General features: G+C 40.4%; 1 protein-coding gene across 13 annotated transcripts in view; it reads left to right on the top strand.

The window, feature by feature from the left end:
• DLG2 (discs large MAGUK scaffold protein 2) overlaps positions 1-26155 on the top strand; it is a 1449547-nt gene that overhangs the window by 1273151 nt on the left and 150241 nt on the right. Inside the window, exon 1 of one of the 13 annotated variants that reach the window (XM_043528368.1) lies at positions 2957-3202. The exons of 11 other annotated variants lie outside the window; for them this stretch is intronic. The gene's annotated coding sequence lies outside the window, so the exon portion shown is untranslated. Of the gene's footprint in view, positions 1-2956; positions 3203-26155 lie in introns of those variants that run through there. One more of the 13 variants, XM_043528373.1, reaches the window with a different exon arrangement.

Here is a 26155-nt window from a genome sequence, read left to right as displayed (position 1 = left end):
GCATTCAGAAACAAAATGTGTATTTGTGACACTGCCTTGGGGACTCTGGGTTCTGAAATCAGTGCATGTAATTGATCAAGAACGTCTTCCTGAATGACAAAATAGTACCTTTCATTTTGCTCATCTTTTACAGAGCATCATTCTCTTAGACACTGTGGCAATGGCAGCTATAGCAATACCTCAGTAGAAAGGTAGGGTACGTCAATATGATGCAATAGAAATTAAGGGATGGAGTTTCAGCATTTCTTGCCATGTCCCCCATTGAAGGGAAAGTATGTTACACCACAGACTTTACACTGTGCATGTCACCTACATTGTGGCCTTGAAATGCAGCTACATGGTACACTGAATAGAAGTCTGGTTTATTGTATTAAAATACTATAACTATTTTGTGATAGTAAGAGCCTTATTGGTCAATAAAATATTTTAATATAGAGAGAATGTTTGGGTCTTTTGGGTATGGTTGAGTAACTGAGTTCTGATCTTTCAAGCAAACATTACTTCTCTCTGTAACTCCAAGCACTGTTACTATAATGGTCTGTACGATGTCTGGTGAAATGAGTAGGAAGCTTGATCAGAATTGGATGGTCAAAACAAGGCACAGAGGAAACACACAAATAGGTTACAGGGGCATACTGATAAATGACCATTGTGTTTGGTGAATTCCAAAGCAAGAAACCCAACTGGGCCTCTGTACAAAGAACCACTGTAATTTGCAAGTTAAATGTGTAGATCAGTGAGTAGAATGTAGCTCCATGAGTCTAAATCCAATGGCACAGATCCCCCTACTGCCTTGTCATCAAGCCAATGATTGTCAATTAGAATCATCTTCTGCCCATTCTGGAGGATCCGCTGTTTAGTACCACTGGGGAATCCAGCTGTTGGTGTTCAGTTGTCTGTCTTCTCCTGGGACAGAAAGAAAAGCTGCTGCACTGCTGGGTACCCTTCTGCTTCATCTCCCCCATCCAGTGATGCACAGCATTCTCTGCAGGGAAGTCTTTATCGTAACAGCCAGGACTTTATGGAGAAATATGCCTGTGGCTCTGGCATGGAGTGGATTAACCCTGCCAGACTGAAGAGGCCACGGAGCAGCAAATGAGGAGAGGGGAATAAGCAGCTGTGGAGGGGAGAGAAGGAATAAATATAGAGGTACTTGCTTTCACTATGCATGAAATGAGATGCCACGTTCCCACCTCATGTCACACATTGCTGGTTACAGATGGCTAGAGGAAGGATTGGGTTTCTGGTTCGAGTTGCCACCCACAGAGTGCATTTACATTCCACAGCCCAGTTGTTCATGGAATAACATCCCAATGATGACCAAAACTGTCTGATGTGTCTTAATTTGTATGGTTAAGTGTTATCACTGTGACTCAACCATAGAAGCAACTGTGCACTAGCTATTTTGCTTACCTTTGAAACCAGAACCGCTCAGCCTGCCACCAAATGTTGGAGCTGTTCTATAATATATGAAGAGTGAAATAATCTGGATCAGGTTCCCAGTGAGTCATCCTGGTCCCTACATGCCCTGATGGGCATCACCTCCTGTGGAAAGCAGAAATAGAAATTCATCCTCAGTAAAATTCTTTGGCACATAGTCCTAGCTCCCATAAATACCCTTAGCATGAATATGGGTGTAGAAAGCCAGTGTTCGGTTCAAATGTTAAATACATCCAAATAATCTGTAATTCAGATAAAATGGTGACAATATTGTCAATAATATTCTTACTGCTTTGAAGGTTAAGGCCCCAATCCTGCCTTGTGATCCAATAGCAGAGACCTCTAGGCCTATATGGACCCTGTTGAAATAAACGGTGCAGGGGTCCATGCTGTCAGTTCTCAATCCAAGATCAGGGTCTACAGTAAATGGTTAATGGTGTTAAGCTTTTGAATACACATACACATTAAGGAAGCAACCAAACAAATGTTAATTTCCCTGCATCTTATAACTGGATTTTTTTTGGAATACTAAGATCTAAAGAACCATTAAGATCTCAAAAAATAGATAAAATAGTCCTTTCCCCCTGTATCCCTCTCTAACAAGCAGCTAATCAATTTTCCTCCTCTCCCATCAGTAAGGACTTTTCATACCCAAAACTCTTAAGTGACTACTTGCTTACCGGGTATTATCAATATCATAACCCATTTTTCTTGATAATGGTTAACTATAAATGATAATTTGTACCATATACAATAATTAACAATATATTTGTTTTTTGCTATACTCAGTCCTGTCTGGTATTGTTCAGGTTAGTTGTTTAGTTTATTAGTACTTCTCAAGTTTTGTTTATGTATATTTATTTTTTAAAAATTAATACGAGGACTCTTCAGAACAGAAGAAAGTTAAGACAGAATAGCTGAGAACATTGTAAATATTTACTGTCAAAATGTGAAGGCTATTAATAAAATTTACTAATATTTTATAAGAACTGTCTGAAATTTACACATAGTAACACCCAATAATTAATTTATTGTTCATTTTGAGCCTATGTGGGCTAATATTTTGAAGTCTGTTCTCCCATGAGTGTCGAGGGAGTCGATATAGGTAATTGTCATTCATGCTAATAGAAAGTTATGGATGTTGGGTTTATCAGTTATAGTACAAGAACTGTATCTTTAAGAAAAGAGCATGAAGAAAGTTTTTTTTTAAAAAAGGAGCTAGAAAAGTATGCCTGTCAATTATTAAAGATACATTTAATATTAAACCATGCAGATTGTTTTAAGAAATGTTAGGTTAGTAAAGTATTTGCATCAATTATCATATTTTCCTCCAAATTTTGAAACCACATGCCCACCCTGAACTGTAGCTGACGATTCCACCTTAACGAGGTGCGAAGATTGACAAGTGGAGATGTTGCATAGAGCTAAGGGAGGGAGTGTATTCTATTGGTTTGTGCTTGTACATCCTGAGCACCAATTACTGTCATTTCTGCCAGCACTGATGTGCTTATCAGGATGAGTTATAACAATATATGTACAGAGGCAGTGTGTATGCTGGATGACCACCCCCTGTGATGTAAAATATGAGAGTCTGGGAGCTACTGTTTTATAATTCATTCAGCAATCGAATGTTGTTGGTTTGCTTAGTTATAAAGGCAAGTGTGAACGGAACAGCAGACAGGAGAATCTTGCATTAAGAATCTTGAGAAGCTGCATTTGGTGCCTGGTCTCTCTGCTTTTGTTCAAGCAAATTCCGTCTTCGGTGAGTGATGTGGCTTCAGCTGAGCTAACCCAGTTATTAGATAAACTCGGTAAAACTGCATAGTAGTTTTAATGTGTGTTTTGCTTTCAGAAGTAGTCCTATGTGACTTTTATGTGGGGGTTACAATAATTTCAGTTGTTTAGTCTAGTGGCACAGTCCGAGATGAAAAGAAAAATGTAACAATGAATTATTTAATATAATGCTGTGAGTAATTATTCGTAGCTAAAGTTTCCTTCTGTCCGTTTTTGTCAGTGTTGTAGATTCAAAGAAGCTATGAACAAGCTTTTATTAGCAGTTAAAAAGAACAAGTGCTGTACCTTTTGTAGCAGGAGGGGGAAAATGTATGCTAAAATGAGAAGCATTTACTAATGCTTTTTCAGAGACTCTAGTACATGTGTAATTTCGGATTCAGCCATAAATCTTTTGTATGCAGCAAGGCAATGCAAATGATTTATACTGTAGAGATTATTAGTTGGTAATAAGTGAAATGGTAGCCTCTCTGTTTTGTGGTAATATGCTCAGGATCATGTTAAAATGAATGATTCCCCATCTTGCATAACAGTGCTGAAATATGTCAGAGATGCAAAAGCATACTTTGAAAGCAAACTGCTAAAGCATTGTATTACAGTAGCCATACAGAGAAAGCTTAAGGTATATTTCCAGTAAATTATTCATTACCTTGTGAATATTTCACTAGCTTCAAATCCTTTGCTTTAATTATTGCCTTGTTTCAGATTGACCCTTACATTTTGTAAAACCAGATCCTTTAATATTTATTCACATCATCCCTCCTGTAACCTTTAAAGATCAATAAACCAGGGATGGAAATTTTTGTTTTAATCAGGAAGGAACTGAAAAGCACAGTTTACCAAAAGTAAGACCTCACATTGCTCTGCTGTATCGATATACCTCTCGCCACAACTGCTGGTCATTAATGACAATTTTACTTTTCCTGTTCATATAGCAGAATTATTATAGGTGACGGTAGTCTGTCTCTCTTTACTCTCTGTCTTTCTCTTTCTCTCCGTAGGAGAAACAAGATTGTTTTCTCAAAATATTAAGCGGGATTGGCAGAACAGCACCTGTTGTCTTATTGCTTTTATTATCAGCAATCTGAGAGACATGGTCTTTCTGAGAGCTGTCATCTTTTATCTGTTCAAACTGTTTACTGTGTAGAGATTTAAACATGTATTACTGTCTCCCACTTGGAGAAATTATCTACTTCAACAGTTATATTTTGGTCACCCAGGGTGGGGGAATGATATTGTTTTCTTTGATAAAGTGCCTCGGTTTTAGCACCCTTTATTGTATTGAAAGAAAGGCTTTTATGCAAAAAGGCTTTTGTCAATGATTCGCTATGTAACAGATGTTTGCAGTTGTTCATTTACAGTACCGAGTGTCATTTAAATATTGTCAGTAAGATCATTCGTCAGAAGTCTGACAAACTAAAGAACTTTTCAAATTCTGCTATAAACGACTATATTTCTTTATAATTCTGTGCCTCTTCTATGAATATTTTGGGTCCTTTTTAGCATTCTCATTGATTGACAGGGATTCTTGTGATATCAAAATGCATTTTCTTGAGTTGTAAGTTCTCATACTTTTAGGAGTCTGATATCAGATCCATCTGTCTAGATCACTATATTGCATCCATCACCATGGTATCATCTCAGCAATGAGAACACTAACGATAAGCCTTTGTGACTTCAACACTGGGCTACTGTAGTGTGCTCTGTGGAGGGCTATACCTTCAATCAATCTGGGAACTGAAGCTGCTATAGAAGGCAGAAGTCCATATTTAAGAGGTGTGTATCATTGGGAGCACGACATCACCACTGCAGGATCTGTGCTGGCTCTCTATTGGTTTCTGTGTGGAGTTTAAAGTCTAGGGTTTGATTTATAAATCCCTAAATGGCCTGGAAGATAGCTAAAGGAACACCAATATTTAAGAAGGGCTCTAGAGGTGATCCTGGCAATTACAGACCGGTAAGTCTAACATCAGTACCGGGCAAATTAGTTGAAACAATAGTAAAGAATAAAATTGTCAGACACATAGAAGAACATAAATTGCTGCGCAAAAGTCAACATGGTTTCTGTAAAGGGAGATCATGTCTTACTTACTAATCTATTTAGTTCTTTGAGGGGGTCAACAAACATGTGGACAAGGAGGATCCAGTGGACATAGTGTACTTAGATTTCCAGAAAGCCTTTGACAAGGTCCCTCACCAAAGGCTCTTACGTAAATTAAGTTGTCATGGGATAAGAGGGAAGATCCTTTCATGGATTGAGAACTGGTTAAAAGGGAACAAAGTGTAGGAATAAATGGTAAATTTTCAGTATGGAGAGGGGTAACTAGTGGTGTTTCCCAAGGGTCAGTCCTAGGACCAATCCTATTCAACTTATTCATAAATGATCTGGAGAAAGGGGTAAACAGTGAGGTGGCAAAGTTTGCAGATGATACTAAATTGCTCAAGATAGTTAAGACCAAAGCAGACTGTGAAGAAGTTCAAAAAGATCTCCCAAAACTAAGTGATTGGAGAACAAAATGGCAAATGAAATTTAATGTGGATAAATATAAAGTAATGCACACTGGAAAAAATAACCCCAACTATACATACAATATGATGGGGGCTACATACAATATGATGGGGGCTAATTTAGCTATAACTAATCAGGAGAAAGATCTTGGAGTCATCGTGGATAGTTCTCTGAAGACGTCCATGCAGTGTGCAGCGGCAGTCAAGAAAGCAAACGGGATGTTAGGAATAATTTAAAAAGGGATAAAGAATAAGACAGAGAATATCTTATTGCCTTATGTAAATCCATGGTAGGCCCACATCTTGAATACCGCGTACAGATGTGGTCCCCTCGTCTCAAAAAAGATAGACTGGCATTAGAAAAGGTTCTGAAAAGGGCAACTAAAATGATTATTTTAGTCCCATATGAGGAGAGATTAAAAAGACTAGGACTTTTCAGCTTGGAAAAGAGGAGGCTAAGGCGGGATATGACAGAGGTATATAAAATCATGAGTGGTGTGGAGAAAGTGAATAAGGAAAAGTTATTTACTTGTTCCCATAATATAAGAACTAGGGGCCACCAAATGAAATTAATGGGTAGCAGGTTTAAAACAAATAAAAGGAAGTTCTTCTTCACTCAGCGCACAGTCAGCCTGTGGAACTCTTTGCCTGAGGAGGTTGTGAAGGCTAGGACTATAACAGCGTTTAAAAGAGAACTGGATAAATTCATGGAGGTTAAGTCCATTAATGGCTATTAGCCAGGATGGGTAAGGAATGGTGTCCCTAGCCTCTGTTTGTCAGAGGGTGGAGATAGATGGCAGGAGAGAGATCACTTGATCATTACCTGTTAGGTTCACTCCCTTTGGGGCACCTGGCATTAGCCACTGTCGGCTGACAGGATACTGGGCTGGATGGACCTTTGGTCTGACCCAGTATGGCCATTCTTATGTTCTGGGACCACCTGCCTACACAAGAAGTGTGCATCTTTGCCCAGCTGCTGGAGTTGAGATCAACAAAGGCCCCTGAGTTTGAGTTATACTCAATGTAAAAGAGAGGGGACTGCTGACAGGACATTCTTTTTAGGGGCCTTCAATTTTGGGATTTACTCATCACCCTTTGAAATACCCCAGATCTGTTGACCTTCTGGGCTTGCTGCAAGACCCATCCGTTTAACCAGGCTTTTGGGAGGGGCATGGTAAGAGTTAATCTTTGTTTGGTTATTGTTCGGTTTGAGTTGAGGACCTCTGATGAGGTTTTATTTGTGATTGTGCTTTTTAATGTAGGGCAGTGGTGAGTAGAACTTGAGACTGGTGTCTGTGTGTGTATGTACGTACACCCATACATATGTTTGTACACACACACACACACACACTTTAAAGTAAATGGTTAGTTGGTTCCATATGTACATATGAGCTGAGTTTCATACTTTAATATGGAATACTTTGCTGAAAAGTATTGAGTATATGTCATTCTTGACTTGCATCTCATTGAATGCTCATGCTAATAACCAGATATTGTGTGTTGTGATGGGTTATGTTTTACAGCATTATCCAAATTCTTTTACAGTATCATATATTATGGCATGTATACAACAGAACCATTCAAGCCATAATAATCTAAATAAATTTGTTTCCTCCTCAGTGAGTGATATTTCAGGACAAAAAATTGGTTATAAATATAGGCAAAACATGGTCTCTTTTATTAGGATTGTAAACACATGGTCTTCTTCCAGGCACTCCTGGTGGCCTCGGGGCAGCCCTGCAAGTGGCCCCTTGTCTCAATTTCCCTTTTGAGTCCCCAGTAACTTCCTGGAAGCTTATCCTGTAGTCCATCAACACACTTTATTCACAAAACGTAGTGTAAATGTCCCAAAACATAATCCCTGTCACCCCAGTGCAAGTAATATTCCGGTGTCTTCTGCTCCATCCAGACTCTTGATCAGTCCTCCTCTGTCCCTCTGCCAGGGCAGCGACCTTTCCTTCTGGGGTGCAAACCTGTCCCTCTGCCAGGACAGCGACCTTTCCTTCTGCTCTTCCCAACAGGAACTCCCACATTCTCCATGCTGAGAGCATCTTTGCCAGGGGAGCATCCCTCACTCCTCCCATCCCTCTTGCAGTACCTCTGGATCCACTCTCTGTCCCTGGAGTTGTCAGCAGGCATCTCCCTTTGCTGCTCCTCCTGCCTCCAGCCCTGGGTCTGTGGCTTGGAGACGCCAGACAGTTAACCCCTCTTGCTGATTTCCTATCTTCAGCCTTCTCCCACAAACCAACTTCTCTCTCTAGCACTTATCTTCTCATGCCCTTCTCCTGTCTGGTTCCTGGCTGATGCTTTAGGTCCCCAGCAGGCATGCCAAACCCATGAAAAAAATGCAGAAATTGGGCTTGTTTTTGGCTTAATTGGCTTGTGAGTTGCTTGTTGGCTAGTTTTTGGGTTGTAGCTTGTTGCTTGTTTGGGTTGTAGCTTGTTTCTTGCAGGGGCAAGGGGCGGGGCAAGCAGGGGTAAGGGGGGAGAGAGTCAGAGGTGCACAGTGGGCCAACCACAGTCCCAGACTGCACGCCCGGGGGATCTAGTCACGTAGAGTGTTGGGGTTCTTAGGGATTGGCTTGTTTTGGTCTTGTTTTGAAATGGGATTCGCCTGATTTGTGGCTTATTGTGGAAGTAGGGGTACTTATTATCAGGTGAAAGTTGGCAACTCTGGTCCCCATGTGCTGTCCTGCTCTCTTAATTGGTCCAACTGGGAGTGCCTGGACTGGAACAGGAGAACTGAGCCCAGTTTCATTTAATGAACCAGCTACCCTATTTCGGGGATCATAGCTGAAGTAAATTTTTATGCAGTAGGAAGGAATAGATTTGACAAATAGGGCAGGGAGTCAGTAAAATGTTACACTTATAAATATGTTATTGTCTTCAGTATTGGGCTACACATTCTACTGGGTGCACAGCAGAGGCAAAGACCAAAACCTGCCAAAAGATATGCAGCCTACACAAACACCAAACCAGATTGCAGGTTAGAAGTGCACTGGGAAATTCAGTACTAAATGAAATAAATCTCCAGGGTGTTAAACTTAATCTAATTATAAGTGTGATGGATTGACTTTGTAATGGTGTACACAGTTTTGGCATCTGGATGATTTACACTGGTAATAATAATGATTAAATAATAATGAAAATCCTAACTTTAAAGTACTTTTTCTTCATTTTGAAAGACTTCCACCACCCAAAAAAAAAAATCCACACACAAACCTTGTTGCTGGAAGTGGGTTAAACCCTGATCAAGCAGATAGGTCTTACACATGGCTTGAGAATGTTCAAAATCAGAAGAGTGCATTCCACAGAGACGGACCCTCCCACTGGCTCTTGACACTTTGGTCCCAGAAACCAGCAGGCAGAACTAGCCAATGGATCATGTCTTCTCTAGTGAGATACAGGGAAAGAAATTATCTGGATTCCACGTTCTATCTGAGGCATTGTAGGTAACCAGCAACATGAATTATACCCAGAAGTAGATAGGTAGCAAATTCTGAGCACAGAGTAGTGTCCTGTCCCTTTCAAAACATAAGTTTCTGCGTTTTTTGCACTAACTGAAGCCCCTTAGTTGAGCACAGTGTGGTCATCTACATTTGAAGTTGCAGAGATGTAGATCCTATGGCTGGGTCTGCATCAGAAGAGAATGGACACAGCCTCCACACAAGTTGTATATGAAAAAGAGGATTATGTGCCAATATGTCACCTGGGAATCCAAGACCAGCAGAGGATCATCCAAGAGGACACCAAAACTCTGAGCCATACTGACAAATATTGGGCATACATTGTGACAATCAGGGTCCAGACACCCCAGGGACAAAACATGGGGTCTGAACCCTAAAGAACAAGTAACTGAATCATATGATTGTATGGCTCTTGTGCCAGGGTCAGTGAATTTTGAGGTTATATAAGGGGGGCAAAAAGATATTTGACTTGTACATCACTTAAACATGTCAGGGGTTCAACCCGCACCAGTGAGGAGTTGTGTCACCATCTGCCCTGCAACTCTGGGTGCCTTCAATTCTATGTGGTTGTGACTCATAGATCTGACACCAACAGCCTGCATACAAGCTTGTCGGTCACAGCCTGGCTTCCACTGCCCAGTTACTTTTTGCAGAGTGACCCCAATACCCTGCCAGTCCCAAATTTCCTCAAAACTGTCTGCCTGGTGACAATCTGCTGGGGTTCCGAGCAGTGTGAGTTACTGTGTTGCTGCTCAGCCTCAGCAAGAGAGAGTTTTGCTACTGCTAAGCTGACACACCATCTTGTCTGCCCTGCCAGCAAACTCTCCAGGACTCTGCCAGTCCAGACCTTATCTTGCAGGTAACAAACAGTGAACCCTGACTCCTGAGCTCCCCAGAGATGTTTCCCTAAGTGTCCAACCCTTTTCTGGAATGTGCACAGAGTGTTGCTTCTTTAAAGGGGCAATACACTGCAGCTTATTAATTTAACTGGGGTTTGACCAACACTCTTATTTCAATCAAAGCACTGAACTGGTTTATAGTAAAAGTAAAACAGGTTTGTTTAACATGACTAAAACTTAATTTTAGCAAGTTACCTTTGCCTAAGCAGGTTTTTCCCCCTAAACTTAGTTCCCAGAGACTTCAACTGCCTTGGTTGAAGGATCCAACATTCTGTGATGTCAAGAGCTCTGGCCCTTTTAATCCTCCAAGTGACGGATAACTCCCGTGTCTTTTTGCTCCCCTTATATTATCCCAGAGTTCACTGATGCTGTCACAAGGGGCAGGAAGGCTTCTTGCTGTTCTTCCCTTCCTGTGGACTTCCCACCCCCCTGCCAATTCAGATGTAAATAGGGCTTCCATTGTTTTGATTCTACACTACTTAATATCATTGGAAACAAGTGGACAGCTGCCTTCCCTACTGTTTGGGAGAAAGCCTGTTTCTCCCCTTCATTTGGTCACAGTCTTTACACCATAATATCAATTAGTATCCATAATTTCTCATATAGTGTTAATACATACATTTCACAATGATATTAGTCATCGGTGTGTCACCTGCTTTCATAAGAAACATTACTCTATACAGTTCTAGTACAGTGATATTGTATACAATCAGTCGATTCAGTTGCTTGTTTTGGGGTGTTCATACACTCTGTTTTCCCCCTCAGGTGTCTGGACCCTGATTGTCACATAAACCACCTGTAGAACTAGGCTTGCCAGGTGTCTGGTTTTCCAACAGAATGCCTGGTCGAAAAGGGACCCTGGCAGCTCCAGTCAGTACTGCTGACCAGGCTGTTAAATGTCCAGTCGGCGGCACAGTGGGGCTAAGGCAGGCTCTGCACAGCTCCTGGAAGCAGCGGCATGTCCCCCCTCTGGCTCCTAGAATAGGGGAAGCCAAGAGGCTCAGCATGCTGCCCCCACCCCAAGCACCCGCTCCGCAGCTCCCATTGACTGTTAGTAGAACCCAGGTCGGGGTTCCAGGGGTGTGTCTGTGCGGATTTGATCTTGTGCTTTTTCAGGGAGTTTCTTGAGCAAATGCTGTAGTTTCTTTTGGTAACTCTCAGTGGGATCAGAGGGTAATGGCTTGTAGAAAGTGATGTTGGAGAGCCACATACCACAAAACAGAACCACTAACCCAGGAACCTATCGTTGCAACAAAGCCCGTTGCCAACTGTGCCCACATATCTATTCAGGGGACACCATCACAGGGCCTAATAACATCAGCCACACTATCAGAGGCTCGTTCACCTGCACATCCACCAATGTGATACATGCCATCATGTGCCAGCAATGCCCCTCTGCCATGTACATTGGTCAAACTGGACAGTCTCTACGTAAAAGAATAAATGGACACAAATCAGATGTCAAGAATTATAACATTCATAAACCAGTCGGAGAACACTTCAGTCTCGCTGGTCACGCGATTACAGACATGAAAGTTGCAATTCTTCAACAAAAAAACTTCAGATCCAGACTCTAGCGAGAAACTGTTGAATTGGAATTCATTTGCAAATTGGATACAATTAACTTAGGCTTGAATAGAGACTGGGAGTGGCTAAGTCATTATGCAAGGTAACCTATTTCCCCTTGTTTTTTCCTAACCCCCCCCCCCCCCCCGCAACGTTCTTGTTAAACCCTGGATTTGTGCTGGAAATGGCCCACCTTGATTATCATACACATTGTAAGGAGAGTGGTCACTTTAGATGAGCTATTACCAGCAGGAGAGTGGGTTTGTGGGGGGGGGGTGTGTGAAAAAACCCAGATTTGTGCTGGAAATGGCCCAACTTGATTATCATACACATTGTAAGGAGAGTGATCACTTTAGATAAGCTATTGCCAGCAGGAGAGTGGGGTGGGGGGAGGTATTTTTTCATGCTTTGTGTGTATAAAAGATCTTCTACACTTTCCACAGTATGTATCCGATGAAGTGAGCTGTAGCTCACGAAAGCTTATGCTCAGATAAATTGGTTAGTCTCTAAGGTGCCACAAGTACTCCTTTTCTTTTTGCGAATACAGACTAAGACGGCTGTTACTCTGAAACCTCTAGATTAGCAGTTCTCAGCCTTTTCAATACCATGGCACCATGTTACAAGAGAAAAAGGTTTTGGGAGTCTCCCTCCCATATAGCTATAAAGAAAGGGACTGTAGTCCCAACCCGCAGGTTGAGAACATCCGTTTCTAGATGTATCCCTTTCCCTCTTGTCTGGCATCTTACATTTATAGAGTGCAGAACACATGCCACATGACTTGGCAATATGTAACAAGTACTGGTATCTCCCTGCATTTGAATTGGATGTAATCATTACCTCAATAAGTGTGCATTGAGTTCTATCCAGAGTAGACTTTAAGTGATCAGTTGGTGACTTCAGTAGCATATCTACATCCAGCTCTTATTTCGTATTCTGTGTATAATGTAATGGGATCATCATTTTTAGCATGATTATTGCCACCCAGTCCTTCAAAGCTTAAACTGGTTTAATTTCAAGTCCTTCAGGCCTCATCCCCAAACCATTTTTTAAAATGGTTGAAACTGTCCTATAATTTTAACGAGTCGGGAGTGTAATGTGGGTTGACAACAGTTTTAAAACTCTGAAAGTACACTTCATCTCTGGATCACATTGGACAGTATGTTGAGCTGCATACTGACAGAATAGTGCATGGTGTGTCTCTTTTAATTCACTATGGTCATTCAGATGAAAATGTTTCTTATTTGAAAGACTGTAGTTGGACAACAGAAAAAGGGCACACTTGATATACGATTCCATTTGTGCTAGAGTTTTTAAGAAAGCAATTAATGCACCAGAGTCTGAGGTTGAGCAAATGCTAATTTAAGAACCTGCTATTATCCCCTTTTTTCTGTCGTGGTAATAACCTTTATAATTATGAAATAATAAGGAACTGATTGAAGTGGGTTTTGTGCAGCTACATGCTGAAACACTGCCATGAAAGCATGCATTAGGCATGCAGACTGTAATCAGTTGTATTGTATTTTTCTTCCATAGTTATTTATTTCTCCATTTTAAGTAAATTGCTGCTCTCAGAAGTGTTTCCACTATGTTCAGTGGTGTGTACAAGGGTTATCAAAACTACACAGAGCAACTAGAAATACCCAGGTGCAAATCTTTCTAATTAGCATTAGCCTGGAGTTCATAATATAACAAAAGATATTACATAACAAAGAAAATCCTTTTTTTCCTCCAATAAATGACATTTGAAACTATTTTTAGAAGATTGATTATCATCTAAATATAAATAGTATTGCCTCACAGGATGGGTTGACACTTAACCTCTTGTTTACATTTTATTTTTATTCTGTTTGTGTTTACTTACAATACTATTATTTTAAACCTCTACCCATCTACTCATATTGTTCCCATCATCATAGTATCTGAACAATTCACGTATATTAGTGCATTTATCCTCACAACATCCGAGGAAGGGAAGGAAGTATTCTCCCCATTTTACAGATGGGGAACTTCAGCACAGAGAGAATAAATGACTTATCCATGATCACAAAGTCCATCCTTCCTCCCTTATCTCCTCTCTGATCACTGATAAACACTACCAAGAGAAAATAATATATGGGAATTCAGAGTACCCAGGCTCTTGGAGATCTTCAGATGGAAAGGGCTACGGTAATGCAAAATAACATTATTAATAGCTTGCACCCATGCAAAATTAGAGGTTGTTGAGATTGGATATCAGAGGTAGTCTTTCTTGCCTTCTTTCTTTTTCTTTCTTCTGTAAGCTGCAAACACAAGAGAATTGACAGATCACATACAGTACCTGCGCAAGTCTGACAACATTGGTCCATATAACACAGGGCCATGTTTGAGATGAGAAACCCCCACACAAGCAAAACTTGTGTGGTGTTAAGAATAAGTACAAATTAGCAATGCATTTTGACCACCATTGGAGGAGACATTAAATAAAAAGAATGGAGAGTGAGTGGTTAGAAATTTTAGTATCTGAAGTTCTACTTCACTATTTTAGATATGTGATTTGTAGATTTTTAAGGCCAGAAGATATCATTATGATTTATTCTGAGTTGAATCTACCACATGCCTAAGTAACTTGTGCCAATAGTTAATTACCTTCACTATAAAAAATTTGTGTTTTTATTTCCAGTCTGAATTTGTCTAGCTTCAGCTCCTAGCTACTGGGTTTCATTATGCCTTTGTCTACTAGATTAAAGAGTCCTCTACCATCAGGTATCTTCTTCCCATGTAGGTACATATAAACTCAGATAAGATCACCTCATACCCTTTTCTTTGTTAAGCTAAATAGCTTTAGCTTCTTAAGTCTGTCACTATAAAATTTGTTTTCCAGACCTTCCAATCATTCTTGTAGCTCTCTTTTGAACACTTTCAACATTTTTTATCAATATGTGCTAGATGCATTTTTGAACTTCACCAATTGTTTGGGAATGCTAAAAGGATTATAAATATGTCTCAAGTCCACTTTGGTTTTATTCTAACTGGAGTCCCAATTCAAGTACTAGCACTACTTAGTGGATGGCAAGTTTTGAGTTACTATGGTAGTCTCGTTTGGTGAGATTCTTAAAGAAAAGGTTGATGAGTAACTAGAATATTTTTAAGGGCAATCAGTAAATATTGGCTAATATGAGATTAAATTGACCATGAATATTCTGCATACAAACACCTAAATTGTTTATATTTTTTCTTTAGTTTTGTACTTCATTTCTTTATATTGAGGTCTGAATGTTTTCAGATTTGTGGCACCATTCTAGTTTTGTTTTTATTTATCATGTTTTGGTGCTGGAGAATGAATGGGAGTGATGAAAAATGACAGAGTAAATGGGCTGGTGGGGACGGTGGTGGGGAGGGAGGACAGAAGTGGATTGTGCGTTCACTTATTTTATTACACATGTCCTAGCGGAAATTATGATGAACTGAGAGTAGAGCTTGTTAGGCAAAGATTAACCTGCCAATCATAAATTATATTCTGGCTTTAGCTCTGCATGAGATGCACAAAGGGAATTTCAAATTAGTTCATACCATTTGTAAACGTTCGTATCTACAGCCTTGGGCCTGGTTGACATTTGTTTTAAGCAGGAGACAAGACACGCCTTTTGTAACAAAGTACTAGCGGGCATGTTAACTAGCTTACACAACAATATCTGACCGCAGATTTAATTATCTGTGTTTAGGGTAGGTTTTTTTTTATATAGTTTTGAAATACAGGAGGAAAATTTTCAAGACTGTTATTTATTTTTCCTAAAAATGTCTGATTATCAGACCTTATTAGGCATGGTTTGCTGGAGCTATCATTAAGCTATCATTTTCATTTCAACTCTCTCTCTCCGTTCTGTGATGTTATTTTACGTACTTCCCAAATAACAATACATGTTTTGTGCAAACAGACGTTATTTTAAAAGTGCAGTGTAAAGGCAGAAAGCATAATGGGCCTTAACTTGCTTCCGTGGGAATGATGGAAACAAGATCAGGTCCAGGCCTATGAAACTCTTTTTTTCTATTGCTTGATGGTGCTTTTAGAACATTAGTAGAAACACCTGTAGAAAGAGAGGCCAATATAAACATAAAATTAAGCAAAGCAACTTGGATGGAAACAGAGCTACAAGTAGAGCTTATTGGGAAAAGGGTTTTGCTCCCCCTCAATTTCTTTAAAATTTGTGGCAAAAACTGTTAATATTTCAGTTTTCAGCAACTGAAAATTGAAAAATTCTGACCAAAAAGTTTTGGCCAAAATATTTTAATTTGGGTAATTTTTAAAATATTTGTTTTTGGCCAAATTCATTTCAGTTTTTGGAAAAACTTAGAATTTTTGGAAAACCTGGAAAAAACTGATATTTCTGGTAGAAATTTGTTTTTTGAGGAAAAGGCCATTTTCTCCATTTTGAATGAAAAATTTTGACCTGCTGCAGTTAGTTTTGATTTTAATCTACAACTCAAGTGTCCCTTTTTAGCCACTTCTCACAAAATTAAATCTATGGAGGGAGGAGGGATAGCTCAGTCGTTTGAGCATTGGCCTGCTAAACCCAGGGTTGTGAGTTCAGTCCTTGAGGGGGCCATTTAGGGATCTGGGGCAAAAATTGGGGATTGGTCCTGCTTTGAGCAGGGGGTTGGACTAGATGACCTACTCCAGAGACTTCTCTGTCTCTTTTTTCCCTAGCCAACTTCAGAGAAAGTTTGTATTTTCCTTAATTACAAGCCAACAAGGTCCAACTGCTTTAAGTTACTCTCAAATGTTTTTTAAGGCTAGAAGGGACATCTGTGATCATATACTCTGACCTCTTGCACAGCACAAGATATAGGATTTCTCCCAGACCAGAATCTGCTGCTTTGAGCCTAGTAACTTGACTCAAGTTTAGGTAGGACCCAACTGTCCTCTTTCAGCTCCTCTAAATTGAGAACTTCCCTGGATTTAAGCTTCTCTTGAGCTGCAGATGGCCTGTCACTCCTCTTTGGGTTCCTGAAGTCTCCTGTGTCATTGTCTGACTCTGTGGTTGCTTCCCGTGATAGTGAGATTGTGAAGGAGAATGTTAAAGTCTAGAGGATCTGAAATCACCACAGTGCCCCATGCAGCCATTTGTTTCAGCTCCCCACCCCGAGTCATCACAAATTCAAGCCAAACTCTGCCTTTAGATCAGCACTACCTGACTGTGAAATCTGTAGTAATTCAAGGGTAATCCTGGCACTGACGTTACAATCTGACAGCACTATGCCATCTACCAGAAAGTGTGGCATTTTGGATCCACATATCCTCAGTGTTTGTAATGACAGATTTCCAAAAGATGGCATGATCTGGCCCAGGATAAGCAGAGAAGCAAAACAAACAAAAAAGTTTATTAGGCATGTACTACTATTAGAAACAGTAATAACTGGTGCAACTTAAATTCAGTTTAATATGTTTCATCTGATTTCAGTTTATGTCCTGATCCCCATCAAATGTGTAGCCAGCTGGCAGCTGTCTGGCTACATGGGACTTTTACATGTCTTTCAGCTAAATCATATATCAAAATCTCCAGATAGATCTGCATTGCAGATGGGATGGCAGATCTGCCAAAAGGATTTGGTGAAAGTAAAGAGTTTATGCCCCCAACAATCTTTGTGTCCTGCTTTCCATCTGAATAGGGTGACCAGATGTCCCAATTTTATAGGGACAGTCCTGATTTTTGGGGCTTTTTCTTATATAGGTACCTATTACCCCCCACCCCCGTCCCGATTTTTCACACTTGCTGTCTGGTCACCCTACACTTGAAAGAAGGAGATCTGGAGATCATTTCATATGAAACGTCAACTCCCACCTTACTAATAAGGTGGGTGTTAGGTGCACAAACTGTGAACTGATTACATACGTGAGAAGCATGAGTGTGTGTGTGTGTGTGTGTGAACTTATAGAAAGTTAATTTGTGGAAAATGTACAATAATATGAAAAACAGGGCAAAATGGGATATAATGGGTCTGAATGGGATTTCTCACCAGATATGCACTAATGTGGCTACACTGACATCTGTGATTTAAAGTGGTATATGTGAAATCGGAAAATGGCTGATGTGCTTAAACTGAAAGTGGGGAATTGAGATTAAATATTAATAACAACTCTATAAATATGAGAACAGTTGACAACTACCTTCTCTGGACATTTTGGGGCTTAGATGCTTCAGTGATGGGAGCCCTAGAAACATCATAAAGAAAGACAGGCAGACATGTTGAAGGTCACACTTGATACTTATTTATCAGATATATATAGAATGGGGATGTGAAAATGCACCTTTGTCTACAAAAAGTTTATTGACATTTTCTAAAGAATTCAACGTGATTTGAATTCCATTTTCATTCATTTACCCTTTGGAATGGAATTGCTGCCATTTAAAGACGATATGCAAACTCTTTCTTTTCTGTCTGCATCAATAAAAACCAGCTGAAGATGTGACATTAAAAGTCATGTAAGTGATGTCTAGTGGGGGGGGGGGAATAGGAGAAGAGTTAATTATTTTCTTAATTCACAAGTAGAAAGGGAGTTTCTTTCTGCACTGTTTGCCACTGGAGGGGTCTGGATTCTCAGGGGACTTAACACCAACCTTATCCAATAGATACTGAAGGTAGTTCTGAACATGGCCTGTATTTTACAGGAGATCAGACTACATGATCTAATTGTGCCTTCTGGTATTAAAATCTATGAATCAACTATGTTTGCTGCTAGCCAGTCCATGGAAAGATACTGATACTGGCTTTGATGGTACTCACTAGGGCTATCTGAACCCTTCAAGGTTGGTTTCACAAAAGTACTCATAAATTTAATGCCAAAATGCACTTCTCAAGAGCTGGAAGAAAACTGTCTCCAGAAAATCTTTTTTTTTTTTTTTTTGGAAGATCAAATTAATTCATCTTGCCTGAGGAAATTCTTAACAGCTGCCACTCCTCCTTAACTGTTTCTTCCCTCCAACAAGCTTCTTACCACAGATGTCTTCAGGCTGATATTGCTGGTTTGGTTAGAGGAAAGGATGTTTGCCAGTTTTCATCCTGATGAACAGCTTAGCCCATGTTCACAATTTTCAGAAGAAAATTATCTTGAATGCTTATGGATCAATGTCCTAGCAGATAAAGCACAACATGGGGAATTAGTTGTTTTCTGCTACTGACTATCAAACCACATGACGGAATAGGATGGCTGGCACCTTACGCATGTATCTATAATGTGTAGGGAAAAAAGCTGTGTGATCATGGGGGATTTCAGGTTGAGTGGCATATGCTGGAGGTCTCATGGTGACAGTACTTCAACATCCTTGGAATTCTAGATGACAATGTCCTAACTCAAAAATTGTTGCATTCATTAAGGAGAAATTCTGTATAAGATCTCAACTGACAGATAAAGAGGAACTGATCACAGAAGAAAAATTAATGGTAACTTAAGTACAGATGATAGTAATGAATATAAATCAGAATTTAGGAATTGTAGAAAATTGACAAGAAAAGCTGAGGGCCACAAGGAGAAATATATAGCTAGCAGAGTTAAGAACACTAAGAAGGAGTTCTTTAAGTATGTTAGGGGGAAAAAGAATCCTAACAAAGGTATTGGTCCATTACTAGATAGAAATGGTAGAATTATCAATAATAATGCAGAAAAGGCAGAAGTCTTCAATAAATATTTCTGTTCAGTATTTTGGGGAAAAAACAGATGGTGTATTCATATCACATGGTGATATTCTTTCCATTCCACTAGTGTCTCAGGAGGATGTTAATCAGCAGCTACTAAAGTTAGACATTTTAAAATCAGCAGGTCTGGATAACTTGCATTCAAGAGTTTTAAAAGAGGTAGCTGAGAAACTTGCCAGACTGTTAATGTTGATTTTCAATAGTCTTGAAACACCAGAGAAGTTCCATAAGACTGGAAGAAAGCTGATGTTGATGTGCCAATATTTTATAAAGGGAAACAGGATGACTTTAGGCATGTCAGTGTGACATAGATTGTGGGCAACATGATGGAGTGGCTGATATGGTATTTGATTAAGAAAGAATTAAAGGAGGGTAATATAATTAATGCCAATCAACATGGGTTTGTGAAAATAGATCCTGTCACGTTAACTTGTAATCTCATCAGAAAGAGATCTCTGGTTTGGCTGAATAAGGTAATAGTGTTGATGTAATGTACACAGACTTTTGTAAGACATTTGACTTATCACTGCATGACATTTTGATGAAGAAACTAGAAAGATGTAAAATTAACATGGCACACATTAAATTGATTAAAAGCTGAATAACAAAGAGGTCTCAAAATGTAATTGTAAACAGGGAATCATCATAGAATGGGTGTGTTTTTACTGAGGTCTTGTAGGGATTGGTTCTTGGCCCTACACTATTTAACATTTTTGTTTATGACCTGGAAGAAAACATAAAATCATCCCTGATAAAGTTTGCAGATGACACAAAAATTGGGGGAGTGGTAAATAACAAAGAGAACAGGTCACTGATACAGAACCATGTGTCAGCTGCACGCAAGCAAGCAATATGTGTTTTGATATGGTTACATGTAAATGTACACATCTAGGTACAGAAATGAAGGCCATACTTAAAGGATAGGAGAACCTATCCTGGGAAACAGTGGCTCTGAAAAACATTTGGGAGGCATGGGGGAGGAATAATCAGCTGAACATGAGCTCCCAGTGCTGTGGCCAAAAGGAATAATACAGTCCTTGGATGCATAAACAGGGGAATCTTGAGTGGTAACTGAGAGGTTATTTTAACCTCTGCATGTGGCACTGGAATAATGTGTCCGCTTCTGGTGTCTGCAATTCAAGAAGGATGTTGATACATTGGAGAGGGTTCAGAGCAGCACCACAAGAATGATTAAAGGAGTAGAAAATATGCCTTATCGTGATAGACTTGAGGAGCTCCATCTGCTTATCTTAATTGAGAGAAGGCTAAGGAGTGACTTGATTACAGTCTATAAATATCTATATGGGCAACAAATATTTTATAATGGGCTCTTCAGGCTAGCAGAGAAAATATAACATGATGGAATGGCTGGAAGTTGAAGCTAGAAAATTTCAGACTGGAAATAAGGCATAAATTGTTGACAGTAAGAATAATTATCCATTGGAACAATTTACCAACAGTCATGGTGGATTCTCCATCATTGATAATTTTTAAATCAAGATGTGTTCTAGAAATTATTTGAGGAAGTTCTATGGCCTGGTGCGACGATCACAATGTTCCCTGCTGGCTTTGGAATCTAAAACGTGTCCTACTCATTTAGCATTCACTGCTGTTAGCACTGTGATTGTCTCAGCAAGCTCAGGTTTCCATCCCCCAGAGGGAAACCAGAGCAAGAGTAAAGGTCATGATAACTGAAATGAAAGAAATACTTTAAAACAGTACTCAAGTGTAAATGTATTGTGGGCAAGGGTATGCAAATCAAAATGTAAATAAAGTTGACAGGCCTTCCAGCCTTAAAAGTTGCCAAAGGGCTTCTTTCATTCTGTAGTCCTTTCTGCCCTTCATAAGTGTGGCACAGCTGTTCCCTCCACCGGCAGTGACACTAACATCTCGGGGGAAGGGCAGACACTAAAATCACAGGGATTCTTAGCAGCTGTCACTTCTGTAATGGCTTCTTTTAGTTGTATTTCTTAATGATACTTTTTTTAAAAAAAAATGTGTTGACGTATGTCTTTATTGTGGTAGAGAAAAATCAGAATGCTAATGGAGCCACAATGATTTTCATCACAAGTAACCAGCTACCACTCTGCTAACCCTTAGGAGACTGGCCACTTCACAGGGAGATATAACCAGATGGTGATTCATATACAAGCGTCTAGTGACGCCACTATAGACTGCTGTGTTGGGGGAAAGGGGACAATCTATGGCCCTGTCTGGACTGAATCCTGCCTATGTCCTCTGGCTTGGAACCTCCTTTTCCCCCTAGCAATCTCCTCCCACCGAGACTCCATGGTGTCCCTTCCCTCAGCCCAGGCAACAGCAGCAGATGGCAATGTGCGCTGGTGAATGGCAGCTTTTTGGCATGGAGTCAGAGGCTCTAGCATGGAGCAGTAAGCCATCTGCTAACACAGGTAGCTGGGAAACAGCGTGGCTGGCTGCGCCTGGGGGCTTTTTCAGAGGGTGATAGTTGATTACTATAGCCTTGAAAAGATCTTCCCTTTTTTTTTTCCTGTTGGTCTAAGCAGTGTTATTTTAGTTTATGACAAAATAAAGCTCCTGGATATCCACAAACATGCGGTGGGATAACACACCCAGGCAGAAATATAACCTGTATTCTCTAGTTCAGTAATAGAGCATCAGCTGGAGCTGTTTAACTTCAGTGGGTGCTAGTCTCCCTTTTGTAGTGCTCTTTGTAATACCGTGGTGCCTCTAGTATGCTGACTTTTTTGTCTCACCCTTTCCATGCAAGATCTTCATTGTCAGGTGTGGTGTTTTTAGAGCCTGCAGGAGCTAGCCGTCTGAAAACAGAAATAGTTTGCTTCACTGATAATGTCTGGTAATGTGCAAAATTTCATTAAAATCAGTTCAGACATTCCTGTTCCATACTGAGTTAATAACACATGAAAGTTGCATTGGGCCTATAATTAGAATCACTTTTTAAAAATATAACTTTTGCCATGATATTCAATTGGAAGCTGGCATATAAGAGATTTAAGGCTGAGATGCAGTTAGATTAGAGATGCAATGTATCCCCATAGCTTTGAACAGTCTGCTCTTCCCAGGTTTCAGCTGCTTTTTAAATTAATGAAATAGTATAGTTTTATCTTCATTTACTGTCCTTTAATAAATTAATATTTAATATTACATAAAAAATTCAACCAAGTCCATTTGATCTATCAGGCTTTCAGGCTTTCTCTTTATCCAGAAGAGAGGTTGTTTTAATAACCTTTATTCACTTTAATTCTACTGTGTTTTACTCATACCTTCACGTAGTCAACTGTATTTGAAGTAAATGGCCTTGTGAAAAGGAAAGTATAAAGTAATGATGGTGGAAGATTATGTCTTGAATCATCACAGTCAATCACTGATCGATGAAATACCCAAGTTGATAATGAAGAGACAATGAAACCAAATCAGCCCAGTATCTGGCAGAAGTTGGGAAAATCAGAGAAACCTGCCTAGTGCTCTATAAAGGGTGGGGCAATGTTGAGGGGAGTTTTTGGAGAGGTGAGGCAAATGGGTGAGACTGGGAAGGAGATGGAGGATTACCTACTGCCTGCACCTGGGCTGGTGTGCAAGATGCATCAAGATGAGTCAGGACAGCTGCAGCTGAGGAGATGAACAGCAGGCTAAAGCCAAGAAGTGGGATCTGTGGCTCAGAGTTCATTGGGGGCCATGGAAATAGTGGCCTAAGGTGTATTGACCTGGCGTCTGTGGGCCACTGGTGAGGTGTTGTGAAACATGGTCTTGATTGCAGGATATGTAGAAGGGATGCTGGAAAATGGGATACTGCAAGGGGCTAGGTCAGGGTTGGAGAAGGAAGGATATTGAAGCACTAGGGAGCTACAGGGCACTCAGAGGTAGGGCAGGTGTCAAGGAGAGCTAACAAGATCTCCAGCACTAGAGCCGGCTTATGAGGAAGGAGTTCTGGTGTCACTTTGGCAGCATATCCACACTAAAGGGCTGCTCTGTTCAAAAAATATTACCAAAGGCAGCAACAGGAGCTGCACCCTGAAATGACAAAGATACAAGCACTTAGAGGGAAGGAATGTGATTGTAACCCTTTGATGAAGGATGCTGTGCTGTAAAAATACAGAATATTATTTAGAAGTAGAATGAACTAGATGGAGCTTGTAGCTTTCTGCTGTTCCTGAGTGCTACTAGATTTACTCTTTCTACAGGCAAGAGTGCTGCACAGTTACAAGATGCTCTGTTTCAAGCTGTGAAGCTTAACTCTCGCTTGTGCATGAGGATTCTGTATCTGACAGGTGACTTTTGTTACCGCTTCCTAATGTTAGAGGATCAGAAATTTTCCATCTGTTGCAAGGCCAGGTTCATTAGTAGAGTGATAGACATGAGAGGCATGGGAGTCAGTTGTCTTCCCTCATCCTGGTCTGCAGCTCTATATTATCTCTGATGCTGGCCTTCAGTTCACTTACGCCTTTCAGTTCGTGGAAGTTCATCATTACTTCGTCACCGTGCCTGTAGCCCAGAAGGGAAGATGTGCCCTTTCCTAAGAAGTTGCTATCTGTGTTGTTTCAGAAATGTGTGCACTAGCAACTTCATCCACAGCCCTTGCCTCCCCCCCCACCCCCCGCCCCCCGCATGCAACAGCAGGGAGAACTTCAACTATGTGCACTGCAAGTCAAAAGTAACCTCTCTCAGAATGAATCAGTAAGTCACCCCAGAGAGCAATCTACAGTGAGTTATACCAAAATACCAGCCCTTTGGTGGCAATCAGGGAACAGTGGAGACATGCTGGCCTAATATGTTATCCCTTTAATCTCTACATCAAGAGCCAGCATATTACCTATCCATTTGGAGGTGAGTGAGCTCCACAGTATGTTTAACAAAGGAAGACTGAGAACTATCATAAGAGTTTGATTGCCGGCGAAAGCTAAAATTGGTTTATGTCTCAAAGGCTCAGAGCAACATGCAAGACAACAGGGAGATACTGTTCTACGGTAAATGTCACTACAGTCAGATTGGATTGGGCTTCTCTGGTCTTGGGTGAATTAGTGCAAATTAATTTCACATTAACCTGTTGAAGACCATGAATGCCCATTGGGTTCTAGGGAATTCAGTTAACTGCAATAAATATTTTTGTGCTAGATGCAGGAACACAAAAAATGTTTCTATGGATATTAAATAATTTTACAGCCTATGGGTCACAGACACTAATGATCTTCACAGACCACAGATAAAATATTGTAATTTATTTTAAGTCTAGTTTCCATTATTTTTGTCCTTTACCAAGGGCTTGGATGGCTTTCACATGCAGAGCCCTCCTCATTTCATGCTGCACTTTTTTTTGCTCATCTTAATTTTACTCACTCGTGTTTTGTTTTATTTTAAATATTTTTAATCTCAAAAAGTTTGTTTTACTTTCTATCATGGTTGTAGGGCTGGCTGAACATGTTCCCTCTTCTGATCTCTCTGAGTGCACCCACCTCAGAGAGCAGGTGTGGCCCTTACCTGTTTCTGGGTAGAATCCCATGATTTCTCCCAGTCTTAAGCAAGGACCTGGTAATGCTGTCCTATGTATCATGCTGCAGGTCTGACTGAGTTAGGGGGACATGTGTTTCCTCCCTCCAGGACCTGTGACCAGTAACATTGATCAACAGCCTTCTTAAAACAAAGAATTTGTATTTAGCAAATGGGACAAAGCGTTAGAGGAAAGACAATTTATGAACAACCTGTATGCATGTCTATCTTACCTAAAGTATGAGCATCCCATCATGGTGACTTAGGCAGGCTTAACTTCTTCATTCGCCCCTGTGTAACTCCATCTAGGACTCCACCTAATTACATGAATGCCAATTTAAACCCTACAAAAAGCTCTTTGTTATCCAAGAGGCTTCTTCAAATGCTGGTGGGCTCGGGCCCCTCCTGGTCAAACAAGCTCCATAGGCTTTCTGGGGATGGAGCCAGGGTCATTGGAGCTAATAGTTCTGGCAGCATCCCTTAACCACCCTTAATTGGAAGCTGTTAGCTGAGCATCTTGAGCTGCCATCTCCTTCCTGCCTGGACTATCTCAGAGGGTCAGCTCCTGGGAAGCAGTTAATCAAAGATTTTCCTACAGAAACCACCCTACTCCAGTCAGGCCAACATACAGTAGTAAGAAAGTATTAGAGTGTCCCAATGTTTATCCCACATAGAGTACAAACTATGCCAGTGTCAAGCAATGCCAATCTGCAGATAGAAACAACAGTAGAATCTTGCTACAACTGAAACTCAGAAGGCCACACTAAAAGTGGATTTGCGGGGTCAGCTGTTTAAGGAAGCATAGACCCCTGAGGTTGTGCTGCAGTGTTGAGGGAGGACCAGTGTGGAACAATTCCTTGTGGCTCAATTCCCTCTCATGACATTCAGTATTGTCTGGAAGTGGGACTTCAACAATGCTCGTGCTCCTACCCACCCCTGGGACTCACTCGTCTGTAAACATCACAAATCCATGCTGAACCCTCCATTCTTCAGTTCGAATTAGTGGTGCTCAACCTGCTGATGGAGTATTCTTTAATCCCTTCCTCCTATTTCTTCGTGTGTCTGCTAGACCACAAAACGCAGTAACTTGCAGTGTTTCTCTCCATCTCTAAAGAACTGAAGAAGTGTTACCGTCATGGCAATCATTCAGTCTACAAAGAATACATGAAGGGCCAGATTCTACAGCTATTCCATTTGTGCTCCCATTGACTTCTGGGCTCTTAGATTGGTGGTTCACACTGAATATCTTGTATGTAGGGGTGCAAATCCTGTTGAGTTTAGAAATTGAGAAATCACAACCACCAGCACATATGCTAGCAAGTGAATCTT

This window comes from Chelonia mydas, chromosome 1, assembly GCF_015237465.2.
Source record: "Chelonia mydas isolate rCheMyd1 chromosome 1, rCheMyd1.pri.v2, whole genome shotgun sequence".
NCBI lineage: Eukaryota > Metazoa > Chordata > Testudines > Cheloniidae > Chelonia > Chelonia mydas.
Note: the sequence above shows the minus strand (reverse complement) of the source record. Positions and strands in the feature narration are given on the sequence as shown.